General features: G+C 37.6%; 1 long non-coding RNA gene across 1 annotated transcript in view; it reads left to right on the top strand.

Annotated features, from left to right (window-relative positions):
• Positions 1 to 27,177, top strand: part of LOC116450157 — a 262,062-nt gene that overhangs the window by 198,166 nt on the left and 36,719 nt on the right. Inside the window, exon 5 of the long non-coding RNA XR_004242699.1 lies at positions 27,024 to 27,158. This is a non-coding gene — a long non-coding RNA (uncharacterized LOC116450157). The remainder of the gene's footprint in view (positions 1 to 27,023; positions 27,159 to 27,177) is intronic.

Raw genomic sequence — 27,177 nt, forward strand, 5'->3', positions numbered from 1 at the left:
TGTTTTCTTGTCCAAAGCCCTCACAGATTTTCCCTGTATTCCTTTCTATAGTGTGCCTATACATGTGCTGATCTGTGCAGTTCAGAAATCACAGAGGGAGTGAAAAACTCTGTTTTTTCTGTTCCCTTGTTGTTCAGGAACCTTGCAAGGGAAAGGAAATCCACTTTGACATTCTATTTTCAAGCTATCTATAAATTATTTTCTGGAACATTTCCTGAAATAAACAGAATGCACAAGGTCTGACAGCTCTCCACATGTGTTTTTGGTGCAATGGGTGAATGTAACTACTGTTCCTGTAAGACAAGGCAGAAGTGAGACATTACATGCCATGTGGGAGAGGCTGTTAACAAATTGGTGGAAATGGTTACGGTTTTCAACTTGTCAAGCATCATTTTCTTAGCTTGATGACACCTTGTAAGACCAATAAATAATTTATGGAGTATCTAAATGTTTCAAATAGGAGTTTAAGGACTGGAGGAAAGAGGTCTAGGGTCTCATAGTTAATCCTATTCGAGCAGCTTCTTATTAAAACAGCCCTCCACAAATTGATTACAGCTGCAATCCCTTTTAAGAAGGATTATTTAAAAATCCCAATTATAAAGACTATTTGTAAAGAGTAAAATACTTAGTGTCAGTTTTGCATGGAGACTGTGGCTTGACTCAGTTGGCAAAGTGGGTTATCCTTTTCCTGCCTTTCTTTTCAGGAGAATCTGCTCAGAGTGGGCATTTCAAACAGTGGCTTTAAACACAGTTGCTGCAAAGGAGTTTCGTTTCTTTTCTTGCCACTTGTGTTCCCTGGCTGCCTCTGCTGGCCCACCTCTGCTAGGCTCTGGCTTGGCCTGTGCCTCCTTTTGACTCTTCTGCTCAATTTCATCCAACACAAAGAACTGATATTTAAAGTCCAACCTAATTCAGGACTTGATCCTGAGATCTTTTAATAGTGTTTCCTCCAAAGGTCACATCTTCATTCTTAGAATTCTTATATACAACCTACAGTAAATGTGAGTGAATCTGATGGGAACAAGGGTTAATATCACAGTGTTTTGTCTCATTTTAGGTGCCTAAGACCACTTCTAAAAAGCTTCTTTGCACCATTCTGATGAGATAAGCAGTAATAAACTCACTGATGATCACAGTTTCACAACTGTTTTGCGGCTCTGGAACCATGCAAAGGAGCAAGGACAGGTCAATGGATTTGATTCTGTGATGTACATCCAGAAACATTTCTAAAATCTGACTATGCCATTTTATTTTAAAATATTCTAGTGAGTTCAGAGGCATTCATATAACACACTGTGACTCTAAGACTAGCTTTTTACAACCGACCTTTATAATACATCATGTTTGCATTTTCAAATAGGATGACATCAGTTGTACTCTCTCAAACAAGTAATGCCCCTTCTAAAACTTTAGTCACCAGAGACTATTGCTTGAACTGCTGTGACAAAGCTTGTTTTCTTATGGCAGTAATGTTAGAAAGAGTGTTTATTAAATAAATATTTAAGAACAGTCTTAGAAAGAGCGTTGTAAATTTGTAAACATGAGTACTTAATCAAGAAACTGAACACTTAGAGATTTAGTCAGGGACAGAAACATACCCTATAGCCATTTATCTAATCAAAATTAACCAAGTAGTTAAAGAGTGAACACTTGTAATGAGCTGCTTGAGAATAAGCTGGCAACAACAAATAATTCTCTGAATACAAATACTCTTTCAAGGAAAAGCTGAACTGCTTCTGAGCAGCTAGAGAATAGAAAAACAAAAAACAGGTGGCATTTACCAAATAAACTCTGCATCTCACCCAGTTTTGCTGACTCTGACAAGAGTGATAAAGACAAACAATACTTCCTTTCATAGATAAAGAAAAAGGATAGCTGAGTAAGAAAGATGCTAGATTGGGCAACTTCTATTCAGGTCTCCATTTAATTACACACTCACCATTTTGTTCTAGCCTCACTGCTTTACCCTCATGTTTTATTCGGAGATCTTAGGGTTGCATTTTTCAAGGCTGAAATCAGCTCCAATTAATTTTAGCAGGAGTTAAATGCAATCCTTAGCATTCCTGCCTGTACTTATATTTACACATTGGTTCATGTAGGTAGTAGCAGGTCCCTACTTCAGATGGGTGTTAGGAGGGTACACGTATTGATGGTGGGGAAGCATGGGAGTAAAATATTTCAGATCTGGCACATGGGGTATAAGCACCTCTCCTACTAGGCAGGTATGATTAGTACTGTGTCAGGTTGTTCATCCTTGTGCTTATGCCCCCATTTTTGTTTAATTACATCTTTTTCATCAAACTACAGAAAGGTCTGACTGTTGGAAATCTTTTGAAGTGTGCGTTTCAGTTTGGTATCATTTTCCAAGTAGATTTAGGGGAAGAAACCTATTAAAAATGTTATTTGTATTTATAATTTTTTTTTCTTTCTGAGGTTTCTGTTAGTTTCAGAGAAGATGAGAAGACAGTCTGCTAATAAACCTTTTAGTCTAGCATCTCACTGCTCTGTGGGCTGCCCTGTGGGCTTCTTTCTACATAGGCATACATATCTGCACACGTGTATGTATCTATTTCACAGGAATATCTAGTCATCATTCCTTTTACAGTAGTTCCAACTTTCTGCTACATGTGCTGAGCTGCAAAGTATTAAGCCTTGTAATCCCTCAACCCCTTAGATGTGGTTTGCTGGGGGGGAAGGGCTGTAAATCCATGGTGGCAAACAAGAAAAGCCTGAAGCTGTGAGCAAACAGGAAACAAATGATCTCAATCCCAGAATGTAAACTGTCATTGACAGAGATGCATGAAAGAATCATAACAAGGAAACCTGCTGCAATTTTTCATCCAGTTACCAGCCAAATCACTGCCATTACACTAAAGAAGAAAGCTACCAGCCCATCACTGACATGGCAGGGTTCTTTACTTGTTGTGTGCACAAAGCAACCATATAGCCTGACTAGCATTTACTCCTTTTCATGCTTGCAGACTGATAATTATTGTGCACTGCCTCAAGCTTGCAATTAGAGGCCACCAAGAAACAAAAAATAGCTGAATTTCAAGATTAAGCCTTTTCCATGACTAGTCATATTTTCCCAGCAGGAAATATGTTGTTGCCAGTCAAAACAGAATTCACCTATGCTGTACTGGTACCAGATTAAAGGCCATATTAGCTGCAGGAACAAATGGAGAATTTGCATATAATAAAAAGTAATAATAACTGTCATTGTTACTGGTGACACAATTGGAGTTGATGCTGGCTCCTGTGTCACAATGCAGCTTTTAAGGGGGATGAGACAAAACACTGAGCAGCCAAGAACTTGTAATTATATATTCTATAGTAATTTTGCAGTATGGATATTCACTCTGTGTTTTAAGCATATTCTCATTCCACTTTCCCAGACTTTTCTCCTATCTCTCAAAGCCTGCAGTTTAAGTTCATAGGAGATACTTCACTTCCTTTATTGCATAAAAATTGTGCCCTGCTAAGCACGTGCCCTGTTTGGCTCACTTTCAGTGGTAGGCAGAGGATAGCAAGTTACTAAAGCATCAGAGAAACACTTAGGACAAAGTGAAATACATAAAGAAGACTTTGAGGAATGTTAAAGAGAAGGTTTTGAGTTTCTTTTTTACTTTCTCATTTTACGACTTTTTCTGTGTTGTATAGTGATGACTAAGATAAGTTGCTTTGGAAAAATCAGAGCTGCTCTGCAATAATAATCAAATCAGTCTATATATGGATGTGTTCAGTGGTATGTTTATTGTAAAAATACACTGTTTTCACTTAATGGAGGATTTGAAAGGGGGAAGTAGAAGGAGAAGGAATGGTCCAAGTTGAAACTTCTTGGCACACCATTAAGAATCATTTAGGAAAGTTCTATCAACTCTGAAGGTTCCTCTTCAGCTCTTTGAATCAGGGCAAGAAAAGTCCCACAAACACAGGAAAAAAAAGAAAATAAGTAGATGGTAGATTTCAAAGGAGGATCTTTTTAGAGATGGGATTTTATGGCTCAGGAGAATTTGACTGAGGCAGAGCTGCTGTCTGGGAAGAATCAGGATCATCAGCTCAGCTCACACTGGAAGAAATGGCACACATGTCAATACCATTTTAAGTAATACTTATTTTTCAGAAGGCTGTGGGATCACTATTCATTGCTGGATGCAGTCTGGAAAGATGAATCATGACTGCCTGGGCTCACTGGACTTTCTGAACAAGAGAGCTAGATTTTGGGACTTATCATATAAGTCCAATCCTGGTCTGAGGGTGTTGTTTCTGCCTTGTGGATAATTTACAGTAATTAATAGCTTGCAGAAAATTAAAACATCTCATTGAGACGTTTGAATAAGTGTCTAACTGGATGTTCAGCTGAGGTTGCTTAGGTGAAGGGAAATGCAGAAAGTAAAGGACAAACATCTAAAACTTGTGCCATAAAGGTATTTTATATTTCAGCTACTTCTGTGACTGTGGGTTTAGTATAGAACAGAAATCATCCTTGGCCAACCATGAGACCACTACCCAGGTTTTCAGATGGCTTTTGTAGCTACTCTGAAGGTGCAGCAGGGATGAACACAGGGTTCAAATACAATGTCGATACTGCCAAGAAATTAGACTGAGGCAGAAATACCTGTGTGCTGTGATAGTTGTTCCCTGCAGCTTTCTGTCCTGCTTGCTTTGTAATTCTACGGGAGCACTCTCACATCATAAGCTTTATTAATACAAAAACAGCTATGAATGGTCAGCCTGGAATTTGGGGGGAGAGGTGTCTGTGTGTAGATAGGGGTCTATGGAAGGAAGCAGAGTTTGCTCCTCATGGGTAACCTTACCTCCTTACCTCTACCACGTCTATACCCTAACCCTTGTAGGAGAACTTCAGTTGTTTGAAGAGCTTATATGTATATATTTTATCTATCATCTAGTATTTTAATACATGGTTATTAAAACATTTTGAGGAGCAGCTGTATCTGGGAGAAAGTAGACATGGATGCAATTTGAAGCAGCTGTTGTCCATCTGAAAAGACCTCACTTTTCCCTCACTGATGACTTACACTCTCCTTCCATCCTGACTGCTTGCTCCTTTTCCCGTTTAATCACATGAATACAGCCAAGCATTCTCCCTTAAGATGCCAGCTTGGGAGAGGGTTCATCTACTCTGTTTTCTGAGTAAGAATGCCTCACATTCAGAATGCTGAAGATTTTACCCTTGTCCCTTGGGGACAGCAGGATGCCTAATTTCCCCCAAGGCCATTCTGTATGCTCAGTGAGAACTTTTTCTGCTCCTAGTCTTCATTTCAGTGTATTATTACTTATTTTAAAATCACTGAAGTTACCTTTGCAGTCATGATTTTGACTCATCAATTCATTGTAATGCCCTGACATCATTTGCCGTAAAATCTGGGCATGAACTTAATAAATCTAAATGTACTCTATAACAAAAAACCCACATGAAGTGTTGATGATGAGGCAGGATTGATTCCTTGCATAGTTGCCTATGCACATGAAGATATGCAATAATATGTACATATACAAACATACATGTTATTTACAAATAATCCTAGACTGGAAAAAATGTAAGGTTTTTTGCGTAAATCTTAACTTTGACTCTCAAAATATCCAGCAGGTTTTTCCCATGGCTTCTTCCTATCTCTTGCAAGTCACTTTTTTGCTCATCTCCTGTTCCCACGAAGACAGTGCATAGCAGAGTCAGCTATTACAAGACTCATCAGCTTCCTGTCTCGACATCAGGCTTTTCCTTCTCCCTTTAGTCTTAAAAATGCACATTTCACTGTCATCCTGAAACTGCTTAGGGTATGGTCACAATTATAGCATCATAGCACTCAGCAGCAGATGGGAAACTGCCTCCCAGAATGAGGTAAAATCAGAATATTTTCTATATGGGAGAGAGATTGGAACAAAATTTGTTATTTCCCACTTGAAAGAGCTGTCCAGGAGATCCTGCTATTCTGAGTCTTTCAAAATCAGACGATGGTCTCTCTTCAAAGTTCCTGCAGTATACTCTGGAAAGAAAAACAACAAACCCACCACCTTTTTCTTGGTGGACTCAAGAGATCTGCTGTGAGGGAAAACAGGACATGGCTCCTTATTATGACCTGTATTTTACAAGCAATTTTGGAAACCAGTGTGTAAAACCAGTAACACTGGTGTGCAAGTGGCTCAGCAGACTTGGGAGCACCAAATGGTGGAAATGCCAGCTTTGACTGGGTTGATGAAATGTAACCCATTAGAGTAGAACCTTTTCAGGTTGTTTTCAGCTTTTCCAGGTTGGGAAGAATTCTTGCTGAGGATGCCTTGTTGCCCAGCACTGATGCCCGTGCTTTGTGACCACAATTCACTTTACTGACTGTCGTGTGCAACCACAGCTGAGCCATGTGACAGGTTCACACAAAAACCACACGTTTCAGGCTCAGGAGAAATGCTTCGCTTTGAGGCACTTGAATGGAAGTGGTACAGATCACAATAATATCTTACAGAGCATAATACTCTTACTGTATTTATTTAATTAATCATAGTGGTTTATAGGATAGCAAATGGATTCAATTCTTCCTTCCCCCACTCCACAAGTAGTGACTGATGCATTGTTTGCCATTAAATTTAGCCAATATGTAATATTTTAAGGTTACGTCCCTAAAGGAATAATTTTGTAATACTACATCTGTGTAAATAAAAAAAATACATGTGTGTATATTTACACACATGAAGACCTAATTTTCATTTCAGTTTATACCTAGACAGGTCCCACTGGAGCTGTAAAATGAAGCTGGTTTGGGCCTGAGTGCTTACTGGAAAAAAAAAACCAAAACAACATTTTTTGTGAAAGCCTAGCCTATTCAGTGGGATTTTACATATGATTAAAATTTCACCCATGCCAGAACAAAAATGGCTTTGATATGAAAAAGAATCAGGCATATACAGTTACAATGTATTTACTTGTATCATTAGACTTACCTTTGGCATGATAATATTTCAGCTCTACTGAATTGCTGTATCTCTAAACTGAATTTTTTAAACTGTTTGGAGCAAATTGCAAGGTTCTTCTTCATGGCACTGACTTTATTGTTCTGCCAGGATGTCTTCTTTTGTCATAAAAACAATAACTTAGTGTAAGTAATACTTTTTAGGTTTACTAATCAGACAGACTAATTGTATCTTTTAATCTGGGTCAATCTGCTCTTGCTTATTATAATTTGGCTCCAAATTCCCCCCCAAATGAGGAACATTTGCAAATAATTTAGCGTCAGAAGCACTCTTATATAAACACTACAAGAATTGCTGAAAGGCCCAGCAAAAAGTCTCTATAATTTTGAATCCAAGTGTCTAATATACTTTGTAAAAGCCATATATTGCTTTTCTTAAGCCTTGGAGTGAACCTGGATGCGTGTGTGTCTGTGTCTTCAGGTGAGCACATAAAAGGACTGGATAAACAGTTAAGGAATGGGGTCTTTATTTACAAATCTGAGACTGTCTAGACAGGGCATTTTCTTGATTCAATCTACCAACTAAACTTAGAAAGACCATACTAATATTCGATTTTAGCTTCATCACCATGTCTGTACAATCCCTGCTTAGATTGCTAACCAGGGTGATTATTGCTTACTGAAACTGTTAATGTTTTGGTTGGATGTTTGTCTTCCCAAAAATGGACTGAAAGATTTTTCCCTGTAGGCTACTGAATTTTCATTGCATGTTAACTGTTTAGGTTATTTTCCAACTCCACCACCATCCAGCAGTGAGAGAAAGCAGCTGCCACAGGAAAAAAATACTCAAATTTCTCATGGAGACTTTGAAATTGACTTGATACCTGGAATATTTTTTATGTCACAGGAGGCCCTTTGCTTACAAACAAAGTATGAAAGTGGCTGTGCCTTAGGACAGTACCAGGCAGCTGCTCTCAGGAAGCAGTGACTTTGTAGTATCAACATAGGAAAGCTTCAAAATAAGGTTGCAAAAATATCTGTTCTTCTCAGCAGGTTGGAAGTGCAATCATAGCTGCATGAGGAAATATTTTTCTTCAGGTTGAAGGATGGCTTTATCATCCACCTGCATAAAGAAGTGCTTCAGTAATACAGACTAAACTGTTTGTTATCAAGAAGGCAAAAGACAGTCCAAAATTATGCCCACAGTTTCACATATGTCCTCCTGATAAGGAAAGGTCTTGAGAAAATGTGCTTTGCCATAAATTATTCCTTCCGAGGGGAAAAGAATATTTCAAGGGTTTTTTTTGACAAGTACAATATAAGAGATTAGTTCATTTGAGTAGAGAGAGTGCTTAAAAATGCAGCTGCGTGCAGATTTCTTAAGAAACTACAACTGACAATTGAAGAGGAAACCTAAAACAAGATTACAAAAATTAATCAGTTGGCACAGAACGGCTGACATTAATGTGTGTACTTCTTTGTTTTGAAACTAGACTGTGGAGGAGTTTTCTTATACGGAAAATTTCATCTACTTGTACTTGTCTCCTCACATAGTCAAATATTTTGTGAGACAGATCAAAAACCCTCTTTGACAAGCTCATTCCCACGCTTCTCATTTTTAACCTTTTTTTTTTGGTTTTTTTTTTTTTTTTTATTGGGTTTCTCCTCTTTTCCTGGAGACTTGTTCAGATAAAGAAAACTTTGCTTGAAACCTATTTCAGTAGCTCTACATCTCTTGGGCAATCAGTATTTAAATGAAATATGGAAATGGAATTTTAAAAATGTTAAGGGATGGAGTAAAGTAAGTTCCACTAGCCTGTTAGAGGAGTTTGGGAGCATGGAAAGAGAGTTGAGGCTGGCATTGGGCAAGGCAGTCAGGAGAAGGAGGTTCTTTGATGAGCTATTGATGTATAAACTCTGAGCTCTACCCTGAAATGCTATCAGGGATTTCTCTCATACTCCAGGTTCTATTTTTTTTACTTTACATAGAATGCAATATTTCTTGGAAAAACCTTTGATCACAGTACAAAACATGTGAAGTGACTGGGTGTGTGTAAATCTCCTTTCACAAGAGAATAAAGAAAAATTATAGTAAAGTTTGAATAAAGTTTGAATGGGTAGACTTTCTCAGTTAAGCACCAGGCTACATGGAGAGCTGTGCAAGGGGCTAATATGCTGTCTGCTTTATGAAGTGCTGTGATAATTGGCAATGGTTACATAGAAAGAGTGCAGGGAGTTGCAAGACTGCATTAATTAATATGCACTGTGAGCAGCACCCGTCACTCAGGGTTGAATATTTATGAAATTTTCTTTGCATGTATTTTTTTTTTCCCTATCCACCTTTGCATTTACAGAATTTCTTTTATCTAGTGATCTCAAGGAACTTCTTTTGAAGCCTTTTCTCATGCTGATTAGTTTCTTACAAGTGGTACACTTGCAGATGGCAGGTGGGGCATCACCAGGTGAATACTGGTGCCCACAGAGCAGCCCACAGAATTCAAAGTAACCTGCAGTGTAAGTGCAATCAGTGTGATTTCACTGATCAAGAAACAGACTCCAAACAATTGATTGTCTCATTCTTCAGAAGGGATGTCTTCCAAAAAATGTAGGAGTTTGTAGAATAACCCTAGTTTCTTCTCTCCTGTTTCGTTTTCCAGTCCTAGACCTCAAATTCACTGAAAAGCTTGCAAACATCGGAACTGTTTGCCCAGGAAAGTGAAGTCACCATCCCTGGAGGTATTTAAAACACATGTGGATGTGGCATTTAGGGACATGGTTTAGTGGTGGACTTGGCAGTGCTGGGGTAATGGTTGGACTTGATAATCTTAGAGGTCTTGTCCAAACTAAACTATTCTGTGATTCTAATTCAGCTTTTGTCACTTCTCTTACACTGACACAGAAGTTATGCACCCCTATTTGTGAACATATTGACAAAAAATGTTATTTTACAGTTGGGTTTTAATTGTCCTTCTTGGTTGCCAAAGGTGCTTAAATTAATTAGAATAAACTGAGTTCATGAGCTTTGTTTGATTAATTCTGTAAAGCCAAGTATGATGCATCTTTACTTTATGCATCTGCACCATGTAAATGGCCATTTTGTGAGAAGTAAATCTGTATGGGACATGTATAAACTCCTTTTTTGGATGAGTCTTATCAGTAATTTCATGGCCCCATTTTGAAAATAAACACCTGGATTACCATGAGTACTTATTATAAACTGTAGCTATTTGAGACACAAAACTATTTATATCATAACCAGAGGCTGCTGCGGTTTTTAAACAAAGCTCCCATTGATTTCTGTGGAGTTCCAAATTTTAAAATGTCATTTTTCTGCCCTATCATGTTTATTTATTGTCTTTAGGAACTCAGAAGTATGTAACCAAGTGATTCAAAGTCAAATCAGATAAATATTCACAGGAAATGTGTCTAAATCTTAAAGAATTTCTTTTAAAACTTACTTTGTATATTTGAGTTTCAAAGTACTAAATATGATAAAAAAGCGAATTAAAATATTTTTATAGGTATTTTTTGAATTGATTCTGTAATTCCTTTGAGGCTAGGCATGACTGAATATAAAGTTCTGACAGATGGTACACTCTTCCTTGCTGATCCAATATCCAACTCTCTGCCTAACCGGCCTTTTATTCCTGGGGACAGATAATGAAAAGGGACAATAATGTAGATGGGAATGGCTGAAGTGAGCCACGCATCATAGTGATGAGGTATGCCTTTTCCTCCAGCGACTTTTTTCTCTAAGGGGCAAAATAATCTGGTGATTACGCAAAAATGTCATGTTTGACATAGGGTTGTTTTAAGCTCTTCTGATCATGCTAATCTTTTCTTTTTCTTTTTCCTTTTTTTTTTTTTTTTTTTTTTTTTTTTTTTTTACTTTTTACCTATGTATGCAGCAGTGTGGACCTGTGTTTTCCCCCCAGAGTTACTCTCATTTGCTTTTAACATACGGAAATCTGGGTTTCTTTAAGGAGAAGTCTGTGCTGATAGAATCTCAGGATGGCATAAATCTGTCAGTTGTATCACCTCCTCTTTCTATAGTACAGTGTGCATAGAGCAAATGCAGAAGTAGTACAGTTCTCCTCAAAGCCTGAAAAAAATATTTCTAGGATCTTTGATTTCTGTAGTTCTCCCATCTAATATCTCCTTCAAAGTTTTGATTATTACACTGTGATAGGCTGCTTAGAAAAACCCAAGACAGGTAAGATAGATCTAATTTCTAACCCTGACATGTCTGCCACCCATTCATTACTCTCTTTTACAGTTCTTGCTATGCCCTGTGAAAGCAAATGTGTCATTTACATCTGCAATTTCTATCAGAGGGGGGAAATAGTTGTATATTAACATCAGAGCCTTTAAAAAGTTGAGTAAATTGTGTACAGCTCAGAATCTCCTCACTTCAGGTGAATAATCAGCCTGGCAAGACAGGATCGTTCTACCCATTTTCTAGCGAGCGCAGGCAAGTGGGGTCTGCTCCTTGTGCTGTTGTTTGTTTTAAACACATTATTTCATAACCATTGTGTGAAAAGGCATCGTTTGCCTCTTCAGCCAACTTAGGGAATGTTTGAAATCAAGCAGCTTTTTTTTTATAATGTAAAAACTGTGTGTCCCTGCACTTTTGCACCACTCCTGTTCTCCACAGTGACTCTCAGTGGGTAACTTACAAATGTACAAGAATGTTCAGAGCACATTTTGAAGAAAGAAGAGAATGAGAGAGGGGGGGAGAGAGAGAGAAAAAAAAGAGAAGAGAAAGAACGACTCATCTAAAGTTACACCATCATCTTTAACAGCTGTGCACATATTAAAGGAAGTAATGGGGGAGTGAAGGTACTGCATATTTCAAAGCTGAACTGTTGCAGTAACAATAAGAAAGGGGGGATGTTGTACAGAGTTAGCCAAGTGTTTGAAGTACATTACCGTAAGCCAAAGCAATGAAGTGGACAAGATTTCTAGCATGCTGCAGTGGTGCCTCTGCGTACTTAATAACAGATGTTTGGTCTCTCTAGGCAGATAATTGTCCTGCTGTAAGGTTGGCTTGACCTGTGTGAGCAATACTGTGTACAGCACTGAAGCAGTAACAAATGATCATAGCTTTTCTCGTTTTACTGGTAGAATGCTTAGCCACGCTTCCTTTTAAGCACATAATTACTCCAAAGCAACTGGAGCCCATACATCCTCCTTGCCTAATGGCTCTGAAGCCATTTTGCTATAATTTATGGGGACAGGGTTCAAAGTTTTAATAATATTTGGATAATATCATTGCCAAAATGTCTTTGAGCTGTGATGAATAGAATGAGAGTGGGCACATTTTGATTCCGTGCATGACAGTGCGAGTGTTAACAGCACCATACTTTGTTCAACCTTTATGGAAACATTCACGAGCCAATTTGCTCATGAATTGTAGATATGAGCATGAAGAATTATAAACAGCAGTGGAAAACATACAGGGTTGCTTGTTCATAAGGCACTGTCCTGTTAGTGGCTCTTCTTTATGCAGATAAATGAATTGCAGGGAATACAAAAATGGTTTAAATAAACCCTTAGCAGATAATGTATTAGCACATCAACATAAAATACACATGCACTGTGGCATGCTTTTGGATATTTATGTTTATACTCTCTGCTCAAGTGGCTCACTGATTTTTTGGCTTCCTATCATTCACCTAATAATTTCAGCATCCTAACTGCACCTCTGGGTATGTTTATCTGACAATCCAAGCTGTTCTTTGCTTTATGTGGCTTGCTGAAATTGGCTTACCAATTTGCTCTGCAAGTTGCTCCAGTGCATGATAGGTTAATGATGTTAATCAAAGCTAAATAAGAGTACAGACATGATCCTTTCATTGGAGTCACAGCCCAGACTAGACCAGAAGGTGCAAGCAAGGCTACTGGGTAGGTGGCATAAGACCACAAAAATAACACCAAAGTAGTGTGTCCTTAAAGCTAATGTACACTTAGAGCTTCATTCAGAGCCTACTGAAGTCTGTAGGAGCCTCTACTGATTTCAGCAAGATTTAGACCAGCTGAATAAAATTCTTCATCCTTTGGCTAAGAATATTTTTTCCTAGTTTGCTTGATAGACTATGAAACTTATTGTAAACAAACTGTGGCTAAATTCTGTAGATAATTAATCTACAGTCATTAGTCGGAAGTTAAGGATTTTTTAATCAAATAGCACAAGTATTTTTCCTTACACAAATGACATAAAAATGCTGACTTGTCCAGGCATGACAGCTGATCTCAATGATAAACGAAAAAAAACCCAAACAAATATGAACAAGGCTTGCTTTAAATGTTCCCAACGATGATGGTAGCTAGAAACAATTTGATAAATACTCTCTGTTTAATTCCGTTGAATGATATTCAAGCAGTGCTTCATTTGATCAAAGGGGTGTTTGATTACAGAGATAATCAGCTGACACAGTCTCAATTCGCTCTGGCCACTAAGTGTGCATGTAGATGGCTAGATGTGACATATGTGAGGGTTGGCAATTATTTCTGAAAAACTGCTAGGATGGCCTTAATTACAATGGTCTGATTTTGTATTTGATAGCCTTACTTGAAAATTTTAATGCTTATTATGAAATTTTAATGTTAATTTCTTGAAGAGTGTTTTAAATATTAGCCTTAATTGGCTTGTGTAAATAGGGATTTTTTTCCTCAGTGGGTTGAACAGAGTTCACCAACTAAAGTTATTTCTTCTGGTTATGCTGAGGTCTAATGACACCATGAACCTCCATATTTGCTAAAAAAAAAAAGAGATCTAATATTTGTGGGATTTAATTAATTTTTCATTTTTCAGAGAATATCATGTACTCATATAAAAATGGGGTTGGTAACTCCTATGGTTATCTTAAAATAATACCTGGACTATTTTATTTCTGTATTAAGCTGTTAACTAAGTCTTTAAAAACAGGTATATTTCAATATTGGCTTATCACTAGAAGATGAAATATATACTTTATTCTTCCTCCTCCTTATTCTTTTTCTCCTTAAACTACAAAGCGAGTCTGGAAACCTTCAGCCTTAGAAGTTAAAAATACAACTTCTCTGTATTTTTCTTAATTGTTTTCTGGAAAATCTATGATCTCTAAGGATGAATTGAGAGACAGGAGTGATAAAGGCAGAAATAGTTTTACATTTTGAACAATTCCAACAAGGGGCTGAATATTCAACAACTGATAGGCCAAATAACAAGTTGTTAACTTCACAATGCACAGTCACGGAGTACATATGTGTCACTTTGAGCAAAGATTGAAAAGACGTTAGAATTAGAGATTTAACAGCCAGTTTTGATTAAATCAAAACAATCAGAGTAGTTACATTTGCAACAGAATTAGGTTTAAAAAATCCAGACTCAAATACCTTGCCAGACCTCACATTTCAATCTCATTCAAGGATAAATTTTTCAGGTGATACCTCTGAAAAATATATGTTGCAGAATACTTCAGGACTCTTCTGGCAAACAACAATGTATGTTTGATTATTTTGCCTCCTGTCTATGACATAGAACAGTCAATAGAGTCAGAGAAATGCTGCTGTTTGCTTTGTTGTAGAGAGAATTCCATCATATTTAAGTGAGGTAATAGGAAGTCCTGATTTTTTAGGTTATGTTTGATGGTTACACTCAATGGATTAAAAAAGGAACACAGATAAAGCCATATTGTCCATTTCTATGAATTGAAAATATTTGCATTGAAATCTGTAGAAACCAGCTCCAGAAGTGTCTCTTTTTCTCATTTAATTAATTCACATACAGTTTGTCAGTACTTCTTTTGATCAAAAATGTCCACTCCTCATGTGCACCACAAAACATGGGGGTCCGTCCCAGGACAGAGTATGGCAAATAGAGGACATGGCAGTGTAGGAGCCTGAAAGCCTCAAAAATTGCTTTATGCCACAGGAAGAGAATGGGTTTATGCACAAATAATTGTGTCATTTCTATCAATAGTTGGAGAATGGTATTTCCAATTTATTTGCATCCCTGGACCAATTGCATTATTGCTCTGTGGAGAACTGCTGATATCTGTTTCCAAATTACATCTTGTGAATGTCCCAGAGATGCACTTTAATATCATCACATCAAGAGAAATTAACTCCTACATAGGTATGACACCAACCCTTTATCCTTCAATCTGTGTTGTTCTAACCAGGAAAGGTGCACTCCACATCCCACAGAGGGATCTCTTGCCACATACATCAAATAAAAAGCCTGAGAGAACTCCCCAGAGTGCAGAAGATGTGTCTATAAGACTCCTCAAAAGGTGTAACTACTAATTTAGCTCAGGAGCTCCATAACTCAGTAGATTGTGGACCAAATAATCCCAGCCCACCTTCCCAGAAGACAAGTGCAGATCCCACAGAGTTTAGGGAAAGCTAATGAAGAATGCTTGGCAAACTCTCGGGAGCTCTGTGGATGTGACAGTTTTAGATTCACATTCAAAGTCTATTCAGAACCCCCATGCCCAAGAAAATTTGGGTTGAAATCTTATGAAACTGGTCATTCTTATGAAATGTCTGAAACCTGCTATTTTTTATGATAGAAAATGCATTCTAAAATACAGCCATGATTCTCAGTGATTTCCCTCATTGGGGATCCCAGCATCCCCAGTGTTGCCTGAAAGTTCTACACAGTCAGACTTCTCTCCATGCTTATTTATGAAATGGCAATCTAATTCGGCTGGCATGAACACACTGGAGATTATCCCAAAACTGTGCACAAAAAATCAAGGTGGTTTGTTTTTTTTATTATTATTATTTCTCATGTATCTTTTTTCATCTTCCCATTAGGCTTCACTTCTAGCCCTAAAAATTCGTGCTGTAAGTTGATGGCAAAAGGAAAACTTCAGAGATTTACATTGTTTCGTGCTAAAAGATGTTGAACATTTGGAAAGACTACAAAGTATTTACATTTAACCTTCGTTAAAATTAGACTGTTTTGCCTACTTATAAATAGTACACCTCTCCAGGTATGCTTCTAATTCCTGCTTATCACCTCGTTGTGCAGCAGAATTTGCGGTGACCTGCTTCCTCTAATTGAATGGGAGCTCTGTTCGATCGCCCTGTCCTTTAATTTAGCTCTCCCACCTAGAACAATGGGTGATTAACACAAGTCAAAACAAGAGCATAAAGGAAAAAGGCAGCACAACCCGCCTTGGTGCAGCTGCTCGACTCCAATGTTTGCCTGCTGTGTAGCAGCATGTTACGGTCACTGCCAAGCCTTGATCTTCTCTCTCTGTGTCAGTACTCCAAGGATCCATCCTTTAAGCAGCACAGATCACACAATCATACATTGTTGGAGAACTTCAGTGTCACTTCTAAGCAATACAGATTCTGCAACTTGAAACAAAAGTGAATTAAACAGAAATACACGGACGATGTTTTAAATATCATTTTGGTTTTAGTTTTTTATTCAGGTTGCTGCTTCTGTTGCCACCAACGCTCATTTTTTTCCCTGTAAGTTATTGAAATGCTTCCCTGCCTATTTGTCAGATATTTCCGTTTTAAGGTTTTAAGGTTTTGGGTTTTTTCTTTTCCATCTTGGTCCTTATGCCAGCATAATATCTCATCAAACTACCCTACTCAGATCAGAATATGTTTGAAATCTCATTTTAAGAGGTTTGCACCTTGATGCTGGAAACTATCCTTTAACTGCATAAAATTCCCAGAAAGTTGCTTTGATGCAGTTCATTTTGGTGCTGACCCAAAGTAATATAATAGCAATGAAATGAAACACAATGATTTAAATTACTTTGAATCAAGCTCAGGAAAGTGCATATAAAATATTTGCATTGATAGTGACCTTTCTAAAAACAAATGGAAAAAAAATATTTCAGAGGGATTAAGCCATTAAGCTGTGCAGAATTTACTTTAAAAAGCTTATAAAGCTTATAAAATATAATTAAGAACAAGAACATTTAAGTTGATACAAACTACAAAAGGCTGTAAGCAGCTGTCTGGGTGCCTGTGCAGATATCTGCATCGACAGTAAGGTGCAGCCTGTCCCACAAACTTTACAACCCCAATCATGCAAAGATTTAAGTACTAACTGTATTGCACTTCTGAATAACAAAGATATTAAATCTATCAGCAAGGACAGTCTGCTGCTTTTAAAGTATGCTGGATAAATGTCATGGTTTTCTTTCCAGTCTCTGAGAGAGCACATAGTGTTGTTACTCGGGCCCAGACCAAACACCACTAAGGGTAGTAAATGTCTTTTCCTTGCATTAATAATCTTTGCACCAAACCCTTGATTTTTCCTTCAAAACCTGACAGGCAATTTCATATACACATAATATGACTCCCTAAAAAAAACCCCAAAACTCTTTCATCTCTGTAGATAAATCACCAGGTTTGTGAAAGGACAGGGTTAGTTGATAGTCCCTACTTGAAATGAGACTCTGCATACCTGCTATGATTCAGTGTTTAGAAAACAAACAGATAGGGTTAGATCCAAACAAAGGATTCATTTTAATAGTAAACATATTTAAGAGGGTGCCTGCCTAAATGTGGATTGTTTAGGGGATGGATTACCATTTTGCATACATTTTAGAGCTCTGAGAGAAGCCATTAAGGGATTAACACCTCCGATTTATGAAAATGCAAGGATGATAAAGAAACAATAGGGGTGACAACATTGTGTAAACGACATTGATTCATTTCAGAACAGGGCTGTTAACTGCTGGAAATGAAGAAATAAATGGAACAATGGATAGATGCTTTTACCAGCTTGTCATTAATTAGCAGTGAGCACAATTCTTTTATTGTCCTTTTTGAAAAATACAAAATTGGTAGGAAAATACAAGCACTGAGCAAATAGATTACTCTATGTCACTAGGCTGACATCTGCATTTTCTTTCTTCTCTAATATATTTTGGTTTTCAAATGATATCGAACTTTTAGCCTGGCAGCAAGCCCAAATTTTGCTTCCTTTGAAATTCCTAAAAAGATGTGTTTTCATCCTTGAAACCTTCCTGCTTTGTAAAAGCATAATAAAAGCCATGATTTAAGAAAGGGTTAATAAATGTTAGTGAATCCCCCATAACACAGCTTGGAAGCACAAACAACAGTTCAATGCACTCTTCTGCTGACCTATTGCATCCGATCAACTGCAGTTTTATTTCTAGCAATGCCAGCAGGTGGGAACTGACAACATGTTTCTTTGGAATCGTAAAGAAAGATCGTCTCAGATGGAGAATTAGCTGGAAGTAAGCGAGGTTGTTTGGCACAGATCTAAGCAGGGACAATGCTTGATTATGGCTATCACTCTCCAGCTGCTGTCAGAATGTTAAGTTTGCTTTCTTGAGGCCTGACATCTAACACATTTCTTTTTCTAATTAGTATCTGGTACTGTAAGATGCTGATATTTTACTGCATGTCAGATGCGCAGGGCTGAAATACATCACTATACTCAGGCAGGTGTGGGTGCTAGGAATTAGTTTTTTACCTCTCATAATGAATTCAAGGCGTCTCTCCACTTTAAAAAAAGCAATGTGGATGGAGAAGTTAGTGTGGATAAACCTCCAGTACTGCTGCCCCAGAAGGATGCAGACTGAAGCAGACAAATCAAACATCAGTGAGGCAAAGTACCCTGAGCACTGCCTGCATTTTCATCAGCATATCCAGGCAATATTCTGTTCTTGAATTCTTCCTCACCCCGGCAGCAGGGCAAGGTGCTTCCCAGCTGCAGATGGAAGGGTGCAGGGTATTTACACCGTGCTAAAGGAGCAGCAGCCCTGACCACATATTGAGGTAAATCAATTAAGCTCGGCACTGTTAAAGATTTGCCATTTTGCCCCCTCTATAATGGCATTGTAGGTAAGGAGGGGTCAGGGCTTTCACCTGCATTGAGTCTCACACACGGCCTGGCAAGAGCAGTGCAGGAGCTGATGTGTGGATGAAGCTGTGACTGGAAACATTAAGATCATAGGTACAAACCCAGCCAATGCTCAGCAGAAGCCTGCTCCCACTTCTTCACTGCAAAACTCTGGGATGATTTGCTGTAAGGCTAAGAGTGTGTGTGTGTTTGGGTTTTTTTTGGGGGGGGAGGATGTTAAGTATCATTTTTCAGGCTGACACCACAAGCACTAGCTCATAAAGCACTTCAGCATCCTGAGGTAAAGCTGAGAGTGGCTTCTCACCCAAGGTGAAGGCAGTAGTTTCTCACCTTAAATGCACATAACAGGTTTCATCAGAAACTGATTTCTTGCAGGAGAGGGCTCTTCAGCCAGCAACAAGTCAGTCTGAATCTTTGGATTTTGTTGCACCAAAAAAAAAAAAAGGGATTGTTATTCAGAAGAGGAGAGACAATTTTTTTTGCTAAAGTGATACCATTTGTTAGATATTGGCTGGGCAAGTCATAAAAAATATTTAGGAAAAAAATTGCCAATTCCTCTTTTGTTCAAAAGTTTCTTGCAGCTTTGTGCTTTTAAGATTGAGTCTACCCAAATTTCAATTACTTTCTCCCAAAGAAAACAGATATAATTATTTTGTAAAACTCTCAACCTTAGCAATAGAGGTCCTGGTGTTCCAAAGGTGTTTACAGTAATTTGGGCTACTTGCAGTATTCCAATCAAACTGTTAATCACCTACCCCATGCAAATGGTCAGGCTGCACCTTGCTCCAAGCTCTCCACAGTGCTTGATCTCTGACGTGTTGCTTATGCTTTGTAGAGCAAATAAAATGTTTGATGCAGCTTTCATGAATGAAATTCTGTACCCCAAATAGTTTCTTTGAAGACAGTCTTGCAAAATACAAGTCTTTTGCTGTTTGGGAAAAAACAGCCCAAACTCTTTTCACCATCGAAGGTAAAGGAGCCCTTTATTTGTTGCACTTATAATTTACATATCTACAATTATTTTATTATATATGTCTAACTTCCTTTCTTTGTTTGACAGGAAAGGCATCCCTTTTACAAATGAACTCAACTCCCTCTGCTCCTAGCTAATCTATGTCTCCAACAAGGTTTAATTTCTGGTACAGGTTGACAAAGAAATGGGACATAAGGCTATAGAGCTGTAAAAAGAGGTGTTTAGCAAGGTTTCCTCCTACCTATAGCAGAGGTTCTTCATCATGTGTGAAAGTCATTGAGGCTCTGTGAGGGTTTCTAGAATTATCTGTACAGAACAAAACAATTGTAAAGGTCTTATTGTGGTGGAGCACTGAAGCACATGATTTACTCTCAGGCTGCAAGCAGTCCCATTGATTTCAGAAACTAGTGACATGCAGAAGGTTAAACATGTGCTTCGCTGGGTTGGGGCCAAACCTGGTATCATTCTTCTGAATAATTTACAAAAACTTCTCCTGTTATTAAAAAAAAAAAAAAAAAGACAAAACCAACAGCAACAAACTGTTATAAAGATATGTTGTATTTTGAGTCAGGACGTAAAAGAACCACCTCTGGCTCAAAAATAAGCTAGTTATTTTTGCAGACACAGTAGGATTTTTTGGCTCTGTTGCTGCTGTAAGCACAGCAGGGCCCCTGTGCACCATCCCTTGCACGGCCAGACAAGTACTGTGGTTATATTAACTTTACTTCATAAGTCGCCTCTTCAGTGGGATTTACCCTTCAAAGGACACTTGTAGAAAAATCTCCAAGCACATGGAGCTGCACTGTCAAATACAGGATGGAGATTCAAAGACATCACAATTGACCTTGGATTCTGAGCAGGTGCAATTGAACATCTTCCATAAGATTCATGTTAAACTCAGGTTTGAGGAATATATTATTTCTGAGCTGTTTATTCTCTGCTACATTCTCAGAGGAAAATTGTTTCATGCCAGTGGAATAATAAGACATGTATTTAATGTGTGGAACTCTGAAGTTTTCTACAGCATAAAAATTCTAGTTCTGTGTGAGTTATAGAACTTATAATAACTGGAGCGAAACCACCAAACTTCTTAAAGTGTAAAGTTTAATCCATAAAAGGGAAAATTAAGTAAGATAATGAGCTGTCTTTGTTTACCCCTTTAATTTCTGTTTCAGTGTAATCTTTTAACTTGAATATAACTCAAGAGCACTAATAGTCTTTATAGTTAATTCACCATCTTTAATTTCTTTTGTATTGATTTTGGTGAGATTTCGGTCTCCCATACTGACTCACTCCTAATTTCGATGAGGACCTGAAAGGAAAAGTGTAATATATAAAGGTCAAGTGACATTCTCATTCTGTACTTCATTGCTGTGCATTCATCAGTTCTATGTCAGCAATACTTGGGCGGTATGAGACTCTTGTTCTGAGAAACCAAATAGTGCAACTTCACTGATTTCTCCCAGTGTTCTCTTCCCTTTACTGAGAAATTAATGTTATGTAACTACCTAAATACATTAACCATGGCTGGTTTGGCCAGGATTTTGGACTATTTGCCACTTCTCTTCTGTAATAAGAACAAACCTCTTGTTTACTGTGACATTGGGGAGGTACTTCAGGCTGTGAAAAATGTTTGAGAGGTCTGTCCCAAAATAAAGGGATGGTTGGTGGAGTGATGCAGTCACTCCCTCCGCTGTTTTTCTTACTAATACAGTGCAAGTGGATTAAAACCATTTGTAAATGAAGTTACTAAAGAGTAGCTCTTCTGAAACAACTGCTTTCAGGAGTAATGTCCATGCTGTCACAAATGGGCTGAGAAGACCTGCTCATTTCTGGTGAGAACCACATGTGTCTGAGCTTGTCAAGGGCTTGTTTCCAGAACATGAAAGTTCTGGGTGAATGCCAGAACACTGCCAATTTTGGAAAAGCCTCTCTTCTACTTGCTTTGATTTTCTCATTGGATGACAGAACTTCCAATGTCGTATCCAGTTAATATAGGGATGGAGAAAAACATAAGGGGAGAAAAAACATTCAAAAGTCCCTGTTGAATTTTTCATGATGGAAAAGGGAAAAAAATCCATGTCTGACATTTTCCAATCTATGAAATAAAGGAAAAGAGTTCTGAAAGTTTTGGACATATTTACATTCACACACTTAAGAGTTTTATTCATGTCCTCATAAATAAGTTATCTTTAACTGCAACCAAAAAAGGATCTTGTACAGTTTAGTACCCCTTTCTGGTTGACATTGATTTAAAACACTCCATAAGGGGCACAGTACTGCAGGATCAATTAAAAGTAAATGCAGTCATGAAAGTTACATGAAGTACTGTGTGTCTGAGCCTTGCAGACACTGTTCATACAGCAACTTGCCACCTTAGCTAGACAGAAAAACAGATGTAGTTATAGATGGAGTTTATTTCATATTAATCAGTGGCCTTGTGACAGGAAAGCAAAAGTCCCTGACCAAATGTCTTGGGGTGATATTTGTCAATCTGAGACACCAAACCAAGTCTTCACAGATAAAAATCTTATGCTTTTTAAGAGGATTTTAACTTTGTTTGTTGAAACATTCAGTCATCTCTTTCAGAACAGCCCCCAAACAGGTAGGCTTGCTGTCAGGTCTCACCAAGGCAAGTTCCTAAAACATTACTGTTAATCACTACATTTGTGCTCAGAAAATCAACAGAAACAAAACAAAATCCAAACTCACACTAACGTGTTCGGCACTACTAGTTCCAATTTCTTTTGCTTATGACCTTAAATATAAAATGAGATGAGTGTAAATTAGACCATGTGTTAGATGGGAAGCATTCCATGATCTTCTGTGGGGAAAAGCATTCGTGATGAGTTTTCTCTTGCCCTTGCATGAAAAGCCAGCTTTGGTGAGCTCGGGGGCTGCACTAATTTGTCATTCCAATGCTCAAAGGTAGCAAGTAGGAAACAGGGGCTGTTTCCATTCTAGCCCAGCTGACCACAGGAAACTCCCATGGCATAGACCAGGGTGCATTTTTAACCACAGGTTTTTTTCTAGAACCCTCCCCAAAAAAGTAGCAATACGAAGCCTATTACAAGTTCTTTAAGCAACAGTAGCACATCGTCTTCCTGTTGCTCAAAGGGCTGCCTGTGTGGAAAAAAGGACACTGCTTGCTATCATAATTAACCACAGGGCCTCCTGTGGCCCCCGTAATCCTACTTTTTTGTGTATATATTAACATTTGAATGAAACAGGAAATCTATATTAGATAATGCAAGATATTGTCATCAGTATTTGAAAGATGAGCTTTTAGAATTTAAGTACTCCTTATCCTGACATAACTTTTTTTTTTTTTCTAATCTAAGGACTTATCTGTGCAGAAAGTGGAGACCAATTGACACATAATGACAAATAATGAGTCAAAGTACTGCGTTCAGTCACGAAGTGACAGAGTTGCTTCTCTTATATTTATAATTATGTGGTTATGAAGTCACAATTCTCAAATTACTTTAGAGAATTTAAAAAAAAAAAAACAAACAACCACACAAAAACCTGCAAAAAAATTTAATGGTTCATACCAATCTGATTTGGGGGAAATGCTTCATTGATCTCACATGTGAGGCTTGATTTAATATGAGGAAGACACCCCAGCTGGGTACTCTGGTATAAGAGCAACAGCATATCAGTCTGACACCTTCTACCAGCTCCAGTCATGTTCAGTCATCAGTGCTCTAAGGAAAGCAAAGCAAAAAACAGAAGCCAAATTATACATCAAAAGGGAAACTGTATTTTCTCCTGCACTGCAGGCAACCAGCAGACCACCTCAGAATGGGATTCATATACTGTGTCAGAGAGAAACAGTCAACAAACAGTCCTTTCAGCCCACACCGCCCCATATCTGCAACAACACGCTGTGTAGCCAAGAACTCATATTACAATTTATTTTTAATACCAGGTTTGTCCTGATTTCAGGCATAGAGTTCTTTCCAGAAATTATATTAAACTTACTTTTTTTTTAACCAAGTGCTATATATACAGAAATAATTTCTTCTCCCTTTGAGATTTTGTACATTACTTGAGTGATGTATTCTAAAGCCAAAGTAGAAGGTGAACTGAAGACTTTAAGTTTTTTTGGGGTTAGGGGGATTTTTTTTTTTTTTTCCGGGAAGAAGGGAAATGCTGATGGCTTGGGCTCTTACAACAGGATTTTGGTTCTGGGGAAGAGGAGTGCCAAAAGCAATTTCGTACAGGCAAGCTTAAACCACACCAGGAGTGTTGAAATGCTCTAGACAATCTCTTTTCCCCCATCTTGATCAAGAAAAACATCATCATTGTGTGCATGTGCATGTGTGGGGTGGGGGGAGAAGAAGATCTTTACTTAGTATTAATATATTTGCAGCATGTGGTGTCTTAATTCCACCTGCCCAAATATTTTACAGGGGAAAAAAAAATGGAAATATTTTCTATTAACTATACTTCTACAATGATAGAGTGAAAATACAGTATAATTTTTAAAAGACTGAGTTTAACAGAGTAACAGAAAGAGTTTCTGGGTAAATCATGGGTTACAGAGAGTTACTATAAATATGAGATACTATTCTTAAAGAGCAGCTATGAAGTAATGCTCTGGCATTCTTAAATTAGTGTTGTGCTTACTGAGGCTTGGGGATCCAGCATGAGTTTTGCGATCAGCTGAAGGACTGGTGCAGAATAGATCAAATCACATATTTTATAGTCTGGTCTTCAGTAGATCTAAATTTGTGAACAGGTACTTAAATTGTCTATGATTTCATTATTATTCTGAAAAAACAATGGTGATGAAATAAAAGTACTTTTGTAGTAGTAATGGTGTTAGAAATATTTAGAAGTAGGGATAATACTGTTGTTCTTGTCCATGCAGAACAAATGGGTAGCAAAAAAGGAGTGGTCTGTGACGCTGGAGGTTTTATATTCTCTGCTGAGCAACCCTCTACGAATGATGATTCTGATGATGTAATTAGGTAGTTCATAGTACAGTACAGATTTGGACTCAGTTATAGAGTGAATTCAGCTGGATGATTGTACCTTTGCTGTATAGTATAGTTTTACTTTTCAGTCTAATTTTGTTTGTTTGCTTTCAGCTTTGTACAATTAATTAAAAAGTCTGGTGAATATAAGAGAATCAGCAAGTCAGTTTAAGTGAGCTATCAAATTAATGCCATATGACAACAACAGTTTTGTTGTGACCTGATTTGCCTCTGAAGGAGTTTATGCCAAAAATACTTTAATACAGGCACATACCAACCATTTTTATCAAGCCCGCAAGCAACTTATCCTTAAGTCTTAGTGTAGGAAAACTTGGAATAAGTAGGAAGTTTTGCTCAATAAAGAGTCTAGTTTTGGCTGCCAAACCAGCCAGTTCCAGAATCAAATTTTTTACACTTAGTGTAATATATTATTGTCTTCCTCTACTACTAATATCAGTAATGTTAAGGATAGTCCCTAATTTCCTTCTCTTTTATTAGGAGTAAGGAATATTTGTAATTGTTTTACACAAGTAGAAGCTTGAGGTCATGGATCAGCTAGCACATTGCAGTGGAAGTACATTAACTCATGGGCTAAAATTCTCATTTAAGAACAAAACAGTTCTAAATTTTTTTTCAAGTGACATTTCCATATTTCTCTCAGAATACTTGATTCCTAGTAAGGGAAAACATTTTTCTATTAAGAGGAATGAGTGTCGTCATAAAATTGGTACACTTTTTTCATGGAAGCTAAAAAATTACACACTATTATTAAAAATAACATATGATCATTAATGAGAAAGTCATTGTCTGTCCCAAATGCCAGACTTCTTGCTTGACAAGAAAAAGGGAGAAATATGGCATATTAAAAGAAGCTGTTTATTGAAAAATATTAAATTATACTAGAAGTTTCATTTTCATACATTGTATGATTTTATAATCCTAACAATGAAAAGAAAAAAATGTGTTTATACCTTTTTTGAGTCGTTATGGTGAAAGAAAGAAGCAGGAATGGTTTGGCAGATATTTTAGATTGTTTGTTTTAAAGTTGGGTTTTGAGCTTGTTTTTAACTGGGAACTATAATGAATAAGAAACAGTTGTTTCTCTGTGTCTTTTCCTGGAGGATCCCTTTGTCTCAAGAGGACTAGAAAGGAATCTTTCACAAAGATTTTCTCTCAGTTGTGGTATTGCTGATGTCAAGCATGCAAAAACCGTGAGTCAGCACTCCAAAAGTCACGAGACTGCATCAAAAAGAAAGTGATCTTTTAAAATATCTGTGTGGCTCTCTTGTTTAAGCCTTTATGGTAAACTGATGGCTCATTTTTATATTTTTTCTGCAAATTAAAATCTTATTTTTCAAAACAAAAGAAGAAAAAAAGAAGAAACAGCTGAATTTTCTCAAAAGCTTGGAGGACTCCCAGAAATGGGTTTCTGAAGCACATCTGAAGCATTACAAACATTGCAATATAATTGCAGGTGTTGGAAATGAGGTATTTGTTTGTAAGAACTTTGATTGACTAAATTTTAGTCAATAAAAGCAATTGGGAAAAAACCTGATTGAAAGAAAAGCAGAGAAACCTTCCTCTGCGTTTCAGGAGCTCAGGCTGCTGTAGCACCTTTTATTCTGCAGTCCTTCCAACGCAAATCCAGGAGAATAGGCCTCATGCCTTTAAGGTTAAATAAAAGCCATATAAACATCTGATTACCAGGCAGAAGATACAGTCAGGTAATGAAAACATTTTGGTTTTGGCAAAAAAAGGAATAGGCAAAGTAGTGCAGGTTCTGCTGTTACAAAGATATAAGACCTTTACCACAGTTTAAAAGACAAAGACTATTTGAATCTAACAACATGGTTTCTGGCCAGAAAAAGCTGCCATTATTTTTAAAAATGTCACCTCATTCACATTCAGTGATCAGAGAAAATGGAAACATTTTAAGGAGTAATTGTAAACATCTGCTAAAGTAAAAACGAAAACATGACTAAGACAGAAATGAGCTGCCAACATAAAGTATTGTGTGAACAAATCCACTGGAAAAACACCAGATCTGTGGATGGATTCTATCTGGAATGTGAAAAAAAATTATAATCATAAAAAAGACTAGGATGCACCTAAAGATATTTTACTCTAAGTCAGTCTGGCTCTCTACGCAAATATCGAGGAATGTGGCTACACTTACGTTTCTGCAGCAGCTTTGGCCCCTGCTGCTTCTCCTGCCCTGTTCCAAGAGAAGCATTTGCACAGGCACAGGGAATTGGACTCAAACTGATCTAACAAATTTTTTCTTTCTTTTTCAGCTGGATCAGTTAAGAAAAAGTCAATGGTGGTGCAGATAGTGATGACAGCTCATACAGAAATGCTGCTAGATTTCTAACCATTGCCTCGAAATACTGATTTCAAACTGCAGTGCTATAATGACAACACAAATGAAGGTAAATCAGATCCTTATGG

Source organism: Corvus moneduloides, chromosome 12, assembly GCF_009650955.1.
Source record: "Corvus moneduloides isolate bCorMon1 chromosome 12, bCorMon1.pri, whole genome shotgun sequence".
In the NCBI taxonomy this organism is placed as follows: Eukaryota; Metazoa; Chordata; class Aves; order Passeriformes; family Corvidae; genus Corvus; species Corvus moneduloides.